Source organism: Theropithecus gelada, chromosome 15, assembly GCF_003255815.1.
Source record: "Theropithecus gelada isolate Dixy chromosome 15, Tgel_1.0, whole genome shotgun sequence".
NCBI classification, from domain to species: Eukaryota; Metazoa; Chordata; class Mammalia; order Primates; family Cercopithecidae; genus Theropithecus; species Theropithecus gelada.
Genome location: NC_037683.1, coordinates 103,375,572 through 103,387,900, shown reverse-complemented (window position 1 = coordinate 103,387,900; position 12,329 = coordinate 103,375,572).

Genomic DNA, 12,329 nt, shown 5'->3' with positions numbered 1-12,329 from the left:
TTTTTGCATATGAAACTTAAGCAAACACATCTTTATGTAATCTCACAGACAACATTTATATTTTATGTTTGAATTTTGAATGCCCACCTATTTTCTGGAAAAAAAAAATCTGAAAGGGTAAACATTTCCCTTCAACGTAACACTGAAGCAGAATTCGTATGTTAAACAAACATGTGTTCATTTGGTTCGAGATATTTTCTAATTTTCCTTGTGACCTCTTCCTCAACCCATTATTTAAGAGTGTGTTACTTTCCACATATTTGTGCTTTTTTCAGTTTTCCTTTTACTATTGATTTCTAATTATAGTCCCTTGTGGTCAGAAAAGATACTCAGTATGATTTTAATCTTTGCAAATTTGTCAAGACCTGTTTTATGGACTAAGATGTAGATAATCTTGTAGACTTACTTGGAAACTATAAAAATCTCTTACAACTTAATAATATAAGGACATATAACCCAATTAAAATGGGGCAAATAATTTAAATAGATATTTCTTTAAAGAAAATATACAATGGGCCAATAAACCCATCAAAAGATGCTCAACATCATTAGTCATAAGACAAAAGCAAATCAGAAACACAGTTCTATACCACCTCACTCCTACTAGGCTATTTAAAAAAAAAAAAAAAAAACCCAGAAAATTGAAAGTGTTGAGAGGATGTGAAGAAGTTGGAATTCTCATACATTGGTGATGGGAATATAAAACTGTGCAGTCACTTTGGAACACAGTTTGGCATTTCCTCAAACAGTTAAACATAGCGTTACCAAATGACCTAGAAATTCTACTCTTAGGTTTGTACCCAAATACAAAAAAATTTGAAGATATATGCCCTCACAAACACTTGTGCATGAATGTTCATAGCAACATTACTCTTATTAGTCAAAAATTAGAAGCAACCCAAATTTCCATCAATGAATGAATTGGTAATAGGTGGCATATTTATATAATTAAATATTATTCAACAACAAAAAGAAATGACATACTGATACATGCTACAATGTGGATGAACCTTGAAAACATAATGCTAAGTAAAAGGATGCAAGCCAAAAAAAAAAAAAAAACACACAAGCTATATATGGTATGATTCAATATATAAAAAATATCCAGAATAGGCAAATCTATTAATGGCCACTTAGCATCAAGGAGAGGGGTTGAGGAAAATGAGGAGTAACTGCTAATAGGTTACTAAGTTTCTCTTCAGAATGATGAAAACATTTGAAAATTGATCATGGTAATGGTTGCAAACCTGTAGATATCCTAAAAACTATTGAATTAACAACTTAAGTGGGCAATTTATATGTTATATGAATTATATATCAATAAAACTGTTACATAAATATGTACAAAAATATTCAGAGGGGCATTGAGAAAAAAATGAAAAATCAATAAAAATGTCCATTAGTGACAACTACATTGAAGAGCATCTTTTTAATGGAATATTATGTGATCTCCCAAAAGTGGCAGAGAATACACACACTGATGTATTCTGAACACACTCACTGATGAGAAGCAAGCTCTGTGCAATGAAAAGCTAGTTTTCTAAAAATGTATATTTTTAGAAATATACATATTTAGAAATATACATACCATATTCCAATTTTTAATTTAACATGTATATATTTAGGCCAGGGACAGTGGTTCATGCCTGTAATCCCAGCAGTTTGGGAGGTCAAAGTGGGCAGATCACCTGAGGTCAGGAGTTCGAGACCAGGCTGGCCAACGTGGTGAAACCCCATCTCTACTAAAAATACAAAAATTAGTTGGGCGAGGTGGTGGCACACGCTTGTAATCCCAGCTATTGAGAGGCCGAGGCAGGAGAATTGCTTGAACCCAGGAGGCAGTTTGTGGTGAGCCCAGATGACACCACGACACTCCAGCCTGGGCAACAGAGGGGGACTCCATCTCAAAAATAAAAATAAATAGAGTGTATATATTTATTAACTATTTGCATAAGAGCACTACAAAATAAACAAAAGACAGATCTATTTGCCAAAATCATCTTTGGAAAGTATGGTGAAAAAGAAGAAAATATGAGAATGGGAGGCCATCTGAACCTTTTAATGTTTATTTAAATACTCTGAAATTGCTGGAATATTTGAGGATGAGAATGTAGTTTTGTATGATGTGGATAATGAGTTACAAACAGATAAACAGTTAAATAGAAACACTGAGTGTGTGGAAATTAAGAGTTTGACAAAGGCCTGCCATTCATTCAGTGTCCTCTGACCCAGCCAAGCAGGGCCACTGCTGCCGGTACAAATGGCTTCTGCCAGGGACCGTACCTGCAGGCTAATCATAATCGTGGTTTTGAGGAGGACAGAGTTTTTACTCTGAGAAAAGAAAAGAGGGGCTACCCCAAGGCTTTGTATATTTTTTGTTCTCTTTACATTTCATTGAATTATTTTCTTCTTCCTTTCGATTTTTTTCATTTCTTGTCATTCATTTCTAATTTCTATTTTCATAATTCATTTCTATTTCTTGTGACTTATTTCTGTTTTTTTGTTTGTTTTTGTTTTTTTATATTGTTTTTGGTTTTTTTAAAGACAGAGTCTCACTCTGTTGCCCAGGCTGGAGTGCAGTGGAGCAATCTCGGCTCACTGCAACCTCTGCCTCCTGGATTCAAGTGTTTCTCCTGCCTCAGTCTCCCGAATAGCTAGGATTACAGGTGCGCCACTACACCTGGCTAATGTTTGCATTTTTAGTAGAGATGGGGTTTCACCATGTTGGTCAGGCTGATCTCGAATCCCTGACCTCGTGATCCATCCGCCTCAGCCTCCCAAAGTGCTGGGATTACAGGTGTGAGCCACCATGCCCGGCTCTATTTCTGTTTTTAATTGTTTATACCTATTGATAAAAGAGAACATGCCGAAGCGTATTAGTCAGGTGCCAAATTAGAATTAGTTAAGGAGGATTTATTCCTAAAGAGAGCCTTTGATGTATGCAAGAAGATTGCAGGGTTGCCTCACAGATAGTGCAGCTGTATTGTATATAAATATGTACATTTATCTATACAAGTTTATTTTAATATATTGGCTTACTTGACTAGATGGCTGAGAAATTTCATGATCTACCATCTGCAAGCTGGAGACCCAGGAAAGCTGATGGTGTAGTTTGAAGGCCTGAGAGCCTCAGAGCAGATGGTATGGATCCCAGTCCAGGTCTGAAGGCCTGAGAACCAGCTGAGTGCAGGACAAGATCAATATTCCAGTTCAAGCCGTCAGGCAGAGTGAATTCAACCATCCTCTGCCTTTGTTCTATTCACACCCTCAACGGATTGGTGATACCTATGCAAATTGGGGAGGGCTATCTGCTTTACTCCATCCTCCAATTTAAAACACACATCTCTTCCAGGTACACCCTCATGACACAGCCAGAAATCATGTTTAAGCAGCTATCTGGGCATCCTGTGGCCCAATCAAGTTGATTCATAAAGGCAATCATCACAGCAGCATGAGAGCTATGACCACCCTTAGATCTAACAGGACTCAAGGAAGAGCTGGTTCAGAAACTGAAAGGAGAGTTTGAGGAACAGTGGTGTTCAGCAGAGGAATCCAGCCCTCCAAAGGTTACCTCACTTTGTGAACACCAGAGAAGCACCTGACCTGTCTCCGCTCTCCCTACAATCTCTTGCCAGAGGTCTCCACTGGGAAATTCATGGGAATCCCACAGACATTGGCCTAGCCTCCTGGGGCAGAGAACAGGATAAGAAGAGTCTGAATGTGGAAAATAGTGTAAAGATCTGGAGAGAACATTTTGACTTCTATTTGCTGTACAGTATACTAACTTGCTGTGTGAACTTGACTTATCTTGCAATTCTTCTGAATTGCAATCTATTCTGATTGGCATTTTAAATGTCAAGAATAGCCTTAAAACAGGTTCAGCCCAATTGTTCCACAATAGACAGTTGCATTTAGTTTAGGCAAGGTCTCTCATGACTACAATTTGCACAGTACTTTCTTATCCAAAATTACTTTTGAGAGAACTCTTGTAGGCTTAATTTAACCTTTATCTCAATAGCTTTAGAAATGAAGCACCGTCTTTCAAATACTGCCCACAATTCGTTTTTAATTGCTCTTTCAAAAGCAGTACTTGAAAATAGTCCCACAGCAAAAACCAAATCACTTTCATTTTCCTTCTCAGAAGATGGAGAAGGGAGGAGTCCATTGGCAGAAGGGACACATTCAGTCAGCCACGTGATTGTGAGTCTGCAGGGAGACCTTGCTGTAGCTCCGTCTTTCCAAACCAAGCGTATTCCTTCTGGTGGGCAAAACAGGGCTGTGCTTTAGCCCACATGGAAAATAAACATCCTCCTCATGGCCCCCACACGAGCAATCCAAGAACGGTTTACGATGTCTACTTCATGTCCATGGAATGCATAGGTGCAAATCTAATTAATTCTGATTAGATTGTTCTGATCTTTTCGGATCTGAATAGCTGGTTTCATTTTGCCCATTCGCCAATGCCAGCCATGCCTAGGTTATACATATATCATTGCCTCACATATAAGTAAATTTTAGGAAAATGCATATCTCTTTAGAGCTAGCTTGCAACTCATGTGGTCAAGGTAATGCTTGACTATGATTCAAGGTATGTGAGTCACATACAGTGTGCTTTTATGTTACCATAAACACTGAAATCCACTGCAGAGTCCCTTAAGGCAGGCTTTTCCAAAGCAGAGGACTTGTCAGAATCACCTGGGAACCAGATTTACTCCAGGCTGATTGAGCCAAACTGAACCTAGAATCTGTCTTTTTAAGGAGCTTGTCATTTGATTCCAATGTGCAGCATGTTTGGAACCCTGCAGTATAGAATACTCGTTTTCATCAGTAAAGAAAACAGCCTATTTTCTACATGATTAAGAACCATGGAAGTATACGTGTGCATACACACACACACACATGTTATGTCAGCGCAGTAATCAGTGAGGCTTCTGTTAGGAAAACTTTGGGGGGTATTTTTCTGGTGCTTCCTCACATAATGACCTAAGGCAGGTAGAGAGATGACTGGCAGTAGGTGGGTAACTGCAGATTAATTTTTAATATTCTTCGTTAAATGACTAATTTTAATTTCAGGAACCTGAAGAAAATGCGTTGACCCTATTTAAGTCCTCAAACTTTTTCTCTGGTAATTAATCGTAACTTCCAATGTTATTTGAAATCAATTTGCATTTTACCCCAAGATGATTACAGTACCCAGAGACTGCAAAACAGGCAGGGCAGGATGGTAGATTTAACCCCCAAATATATCACTAATTTCATTAGTTGTAAAGAGGATCATCTGTTATATTAAGTGAAAAGTGAATACTCCAACTAAAACTAGGAGATTTTCAAATGAGATTTTTAGAAGTACCTAGTTATATCCGGCTTACACTTTAAATACAAGGCTATAAGTAGTATCTGTTAATGGGATGCCACATTGATAAACGAAAGGATTTTCTCCAGAGGAAATGGGAGTGCTCCCTTACCCCCTCCTCACAGGGTGTGTGACAGGGGTATGGCTTGCTTCTTTAGTGCCCCCGCTGCTCAAACCGCTAGGGGGAGCATGCAGACAGGTAGGTCGTGGGGAGTGTGGGCTTCGACCCCATGGCAGCATCTAGGGTTGAGTGTTTACAGCTCCTAAAGCCCCAGTGCGTGTGTGTTACACTGCACTCTTTCAGCTTTGCTGTCTGCAGGTGGTTTATGTTAATCTTCTCAATTAGACCCTCTGCCTTATCGCAAAGACAGAGGGCTTTCTATATCCTGGGTTCTTGCCCTGGTGTACAAGAAAAATTGGATCACGTGTGGGCTTGGAGGATGAGTGCAAGGTTTTATTGAGTGGTGGAGGTTGCTGTCAGCAACGTGGATGGGGAGCCAGAAGGGTGATGGAGTGGGAAGGTGGTATCCCCCTGGAGTTGGGCCACCCAGTGGCCAGACTCTCCTCTAACCGTCCCTGACCAAATTCTATGTCGTCCTGACGTTGATGGCCTGCCAGTGTGTGCTGGTGTCTGTCGGTGTGTTGTTCTGCTCCTCTTGACATCCAGACACTTGTGTCTGTGCCCGCTCGGGTCTGGGGATTTTATGGGCACACAATGGGTGGCATGGTGGGTGAGAGCGGTCTTGGAAAATGCAACTTTTGTGAAGACAGGAGTGTCTATTCTCACTTAGGTCTGTGGGCACGTGTCCAAGGGTGGAGCCCTTGCCATGGACCCTGACTTTCTCTATGCAGCACTTCCCTGCCTTCCTGCCATAAAAAATATGTAGAAAATAAAATAAAATCAACATTCATTAATGATAAGCACTTTTAACAAACTGGAAATAGCAGGAAACTTTCTTAATCAGATACAGGAGATCTAAAAAGCAAAACAAAAATTAAAGCAAACATAATTAGAAGGTTTAAAACTTTTCCTGTAAGATCAGAAACAAGATCAAAAATGCCTGCTATTTCCATTTTTATTCAATTCTATAGTGGAGATACCAGCAAGTACAATAAGAGACATAGGAAAATAAAAAAAGAAATAAAAAAAATAAAAATTGAAAAGGAATAAATAGAATTGTCATTATTCTGTATGTGGATTACTCCATGCAGAAAGTTCAAAATAATCTATAGTCTACTCAAATTAATAAGCAAATCTGTTAAGGTTATAATATGAATATATGCAAATATACTGTGTTTCTATATACTAGCAACAAATCATTAGAAAATAAAATGTAATGAAAAGAGATCATTTATAAAATTACCAAAAACTTGAAATACAGAAATAAGTCTAAATGAAGCCTCACTAGTGAACTCAACTCAGGTGGTGAGAAGCTATGTTTGTAACCCCTTAGCCTGGGCTGCCGCCAAAAAGGAACCACCTCACTTAGGCTCCTCCAGTGGTGTTTCTTCGCTGGATCCCATCACTACAGCCTCTTATACTGGTGCTGTGGACTTAGTAAGCCTGTTTTCTCCCCAGCTGCAAGTCCCCAAAACACCATAACCTATTGACTTTCGCCTAGCTGGGATAGCAGTTTGCTTTTCTCATACAATTTTCAAGGATATGTCGCCTCTTTAGCTTGGTGTGACCTTGATTACATCATTCCATGTTGATGCCCTACACTGATAAAATTGAAGTTTTTTTTTTAAGACGGAGCATCTAAATCACATGAGGAGAGTTAGTGAGTTATTGGGAGTCCTGTGGTCCGGGACTTATACCAATATCCTCTGCCAAGGTCAGAATCTTGTGTGCTTTCTGCCACAGAGAAGGTAGCCCGATACGAGGGGGCCTCTGGATTTACTAGGCGGTCAATTCCACCTTTGCAGGCTGCGCTCTGGCCTGGCTGGCTGAAGGGTTTGAGTACCTCTGTGGGTAAGAAAGAGCTCTCCAGCTGGTCAGACTGCAGTGCCACTCAGCCCTGTCACTTGGCCCAAGCAGACCCCAAGGGAAAGAGTTCTAGTAGAATAGGATGCTGTCTCTGTGGCTGGGGCAGGCTCCAATTAGAAAGCACAGTCGAGGGCCCCAGAATTTTTTTTTAACAAAACTCATTGTTACGGCTGTTTTCCTTTTGAGAAACGCCTCTTAACTTACCTAGTGGAGAGTGTGTGTTTAACTGTGACACATGAGGTGACCAGCGGACGAGCTGCATTCTGCCTGACTCAGCTGCCATAACGTCAGTAGGCTCAGAAGCATTCCAGTGTCAGGTGGAGGTGTCTGTTGTGTGGGGACCTGCCTCAGGCTGGCCCTGAAGTGCTAGCATGATGTCCTTACAGCCACTGCAGGCTGCCCTTAGCCCACCCCTGAGCCTCCTGGGGATTCCCTATGACAGCTTCACAGAGAAACTGAAACTTCAAGTCTCTTGTACAAACGGTTCAGGTCGGTATCCAGAACAGCTGGAGAGCATCCTGATTCGGCAACCTTCTCATTTCAACTCAGTGTCACACCCCCTTTTCTTAACTTTTCTATCCAAAGAAGCACCAACCCCATACCTTTCTATCATACCACACTATTTACTCTCATCATACAACTTAGTATATTAAACCGTCTAGCTTGTTAATTTCCTTTGTTTTTGTCTGTTTCATTTGTTTAGAATATAAAACACCTAAATGTAGGGAGCTTATCTGTCCAGGCACACAGAAAAGTGTTTGAATTCACACTGTTCAAGCAAAGTAAAATGCAGGCCAGATACGTAATTTTAAGGTTTCTACAAAGTATTTTTTAAAGTGTTTTTTTAAAAAATCAAATTATTTTAAATAACATATCTTATTTAACCTAATATATATTAAAATATTATCATTTTAACATGTAATCAGTATTAACATTTCTTTAAATGAGATCCAATGTGTATTTTACACTCACAGCTTATCTCAATTTGGACTCTCTACATTTCTGGAACTCAAACGCTGCAGGTGACCTGTGGCTGCCGTAATGCACAGGGCTGGTGGTCGATACTCAGTAAAACTTGCTGAATGCATTAAGTTATAAAGCGTTCAGCACGGTAACCCGAATCAGAAGAAGCCTTGAGGCAATGTGACAACTGATACCCTAGTTGGTCCATATTTTATAACAACAGTTATGCTTTGTTTCCTTTTTTTCCTCCCATTCCGTATTTTTTCTGGGTTCATTGTGCTCTTTTCCCTCCTCCTTTACATTTTGAATCTAACTCTGCTTTTCAGTTCCACCAATGTTAATATTTTCATTCTTGGCCGGGCCCAGTGGCTCACATCTGTAATCCAATCACTTTGGGAGGCCAAGCCAGGTGGATCACCTGAGTTCAGGAGTTTGAGACCAGCCTGGCCAACATGGTGAAACCCCATCTCTACTAAAAATACAAAAATTAGCCAGGCATGGTGGTGGGTGCCTGTAATCCCAGCTACTCGGGAGGCTGAGGCAGGAGAATAATGTGAACCCAGGAGAGGGAGGCTGCAGTGAGCAGAGATTGTGCCACTGCACTCCAGCCTGGGCAAGACAGAGCAAGACTCTGTCTTAAAAAAAAAAAAAAAAAAAAAAAAAATTCTTTATAGTCCATTTCTTTATAATAACATAAAATTAAATAATTATCAGACCACTCACTAAGATGCCTCATTACACATTTCTGTCTCCACCAAAAGGCAGCATTCGAACTCTATCCCTTCTCTATTCTTCCCCATGCAAGAACTCTGATGAGGAGCCCTCACTTATTCCATCATGCACATTTGAAAATCTTGAGATTGGTTGAAGAGGTATATTTCTGTGTCAAGCCACTATTAAGATTCTTTTATCATATGGTATATTTCACTTCAGAAATCCACAATGAACCTGTCCACCTCAATCTCAGTCTCATCATCACCATCTACTAGCTGTACAGTCTGTGCTCGTCACTGCTTGCTAATTAACCACTGCTATTTCGACATATTTGTTCTGCTCCAGTTAACATTTGGGTTAAGAGCTTCGAGCATCTTTCTCGGATAAGATTCACAAACTGAATTCTCTCTGAATCCCTACATTAATAAAAATGCCTTCGTTTTGCCCTGACAGCTAAATGGTATCCTTTTTAAAAAGCTCCATTGAGTTATAATTAACATAACATAAAATTCATCCTTAAAATTACAATTAAATTGATTTTATTATATTCACTGAGTTGTGCAACCATAACCCCAATCAATTTTAGAACATTTTTGTCACCTCAAAAAGAAACCCTATATCTATTACCGGTCAATCTCCATTTCCTCAGGCAAACATTAATCTACATTTTGTCTTAGTAGATTCATCTATTCTGAAAATTTCATATACTTACAATTATACAATATGGTGCTTTTTGTGACTGGCTTCCCTACATGGCACATTTTTCAGATTCACCCATGTTGTAGCATGTATCGGTCCTTTTTCAAATTGATGAATAATGTCCTTTGCATGAATATACCACATTTTCTTTAGTCATTCCTCAGTTGGTGAATGTTTTCTACTTTGGGTTATTATGAATCATGCTACCTCGAACATCTGTGCATAAGTTTTTGTGTGGACATAATTACATTTTCCTTTCTCTTAGGGATACACCTAGGAGTGGAATTGCTGGGTCATATGGTAACTCTATGTTTAACCTTTTGGGAAAACACCAAACTGTTTTCCAAAGTGTTTGCACTATTTTACATCGTAAGAGGATTCCAATTTCTCCAAATCCTCAACAACACTGGGCAACAGAGTGAGACCTTGTCACACACGACACACACACACAAAAACCTCATTATGGTTTTGATTTTCATTTCCCTGACAGCCAATGACTTGAGCATAGTTTTGTTGTATATAGAGGTCATTTATATACCTTCTTTGAAAAAGTTTCTATTCAAATCCTCTGCCCGTTTTAAATTAGATTATTTACATTTTAGTATTGACTTGAAATAATTCTTTATATATTCTCAATTATAAGCACCTCATCAGATATATGATTTGCAAAAATTTTATTTCATTCTATGAATAATTTTTTCACTTTCTTGGTATCATTTGCAGTACAATTTTTAAAATTTAATAAATTTAACATATGTAATTATTTTCCATTAATGTTTATGCTTTTTATGTCCTATGTTGCCTAAACCTAAGTTATTAAAATTTGCACCTAAATGTTCTTATGAGGGTTTTACATGTTTAGCTTCTGCATTTAAGTCTAGGATCTACTTTGAGTAAATTTTTGCATATGTTGTGAGAGAAGAGTCCCAAATCTTTTGTGTGTGTGTGGATATCCAGTTGTACCAGCACATTTATTGAGAAGACTATTTTTCTTGACACTATTGTCAGAAATCAGTCACCAGGCTCGGCACAGTGGCTCAGGCCTGTAACCCCAGCACTTTGGGAGGTCAAGGCTGGCAGATCACTTGAGGTCAGGAGTTCGAGACCAGCCTAGCCAGCATGGTGAAACCCCGTCTCTACTAAAAATTCAAAAATTAGTCAGGCATGGGGGTGCGTGCCTGTAATTCCAGCTACTTGAGAGGCTGAGGCAGGAGAATTGCTTGAATGTGGGAGGCAGAGGTTGCAGTGAGCCAAGATTGCGCCACTGCACCCCATCCTGGGAGACAGAGGGAGACTCCATCTCAAAAAAAAAACAAAAATCAATCACCCATAAATGTAAGGCTTGATTTCTAGGGCTTATTTCTCTCAGTTCAATGATATATGTGCCTGTTGTTATGCTAAAACTACAGTCTTGATGACTGTAGCATTGTAGTACATTTTAAAATTGGAAAGTGTGAGTTCTCCAACTTTTTTTTTAATTTTCAAAATTGTTTTGGCTGTAAGTGCATCTAGCATTTTCATGTGAATATTATTATTATTACTATTTTTTTTTTTTGAGATGAAATCTCACTCTGTTGCCCAACCTGGAGTGCAGTGGCACAATCTTGGCTCACTGCAACCTCCACCTCCTGGGTTCAAGTGATTCTACTGCCTCGGCAGTAGCTGGGACTACAGGCATGTGCCACTATGCTCGGCTAATTTTTATCTTGATGAATCCTGACAATGTATAGGCCTACGCTAAGATAAGTACTTATCTTGTAGGGTTTTTCTTAAGTTTAAAAACTAAAACGAAAAAATTCAAAAATAGGGAAAAGATTATAGAAAACGATACAAGGAAAAAAGATATTTTTGGATAGCTGTAAAATGTGTTTGCGTTTCTAGTTAAATGTTATTACAAAAGTCAAAAAAATTTAAAAAATAGTGTATAAAGTTGAAAAGTTACAGTAAGGTTAATTTATTGTTGAAGAAATTATTTTTATTAATTTAGTGTAGCCTAAATATCTAGTTTTTATAAAGTCTACAGTAGTGCACAGTAATGTCCTAGGCCTTCACATTCACTCACCGCTCACTTACTGACTCATCCAGAGCAACTTCCAGTCCTGCAAGCTCCAGTCATGGCATGTGACCTATATGGGTGGACCATTTTTTAATTTTTTTTTTTTTTTTTTTTTGAGATGGAGTCTCGCTCTGTCGCCCAGGGTGGAGTGCAGTGGTGTGATCTTGGCTCCCTGCAACCTCCGCCTCCCAGGTTCAAGTGATTCTCCTGCCTCAGCTTCCCGAGTAGCTGGGACTAGAGGCACCCACCACCATGCCCAGCTAATTTTTGTATTTTTAGTAGAGACCAGATTTCACCATGTTGCCCAAGCTGGTCTCTAGCTCCTAACCTTGTGATCCACTCAAGTTGGCCTCCCAAAATGCTGGGATTACAGGCATGAGCCACTGCACCTGGCCTTTTAAATCTTTTATACTATATTTTTACTGTAGCTTTTCTAGGTTTAGATATGTTTTGATACACATGTAGTTACTATGGTGTTCCAGTTGCCTACGGTATTCAGTACAGCCGCATGCTGTACAGGTTTAACCTAGGAGCCATATATAGGCTCTATAGCTATA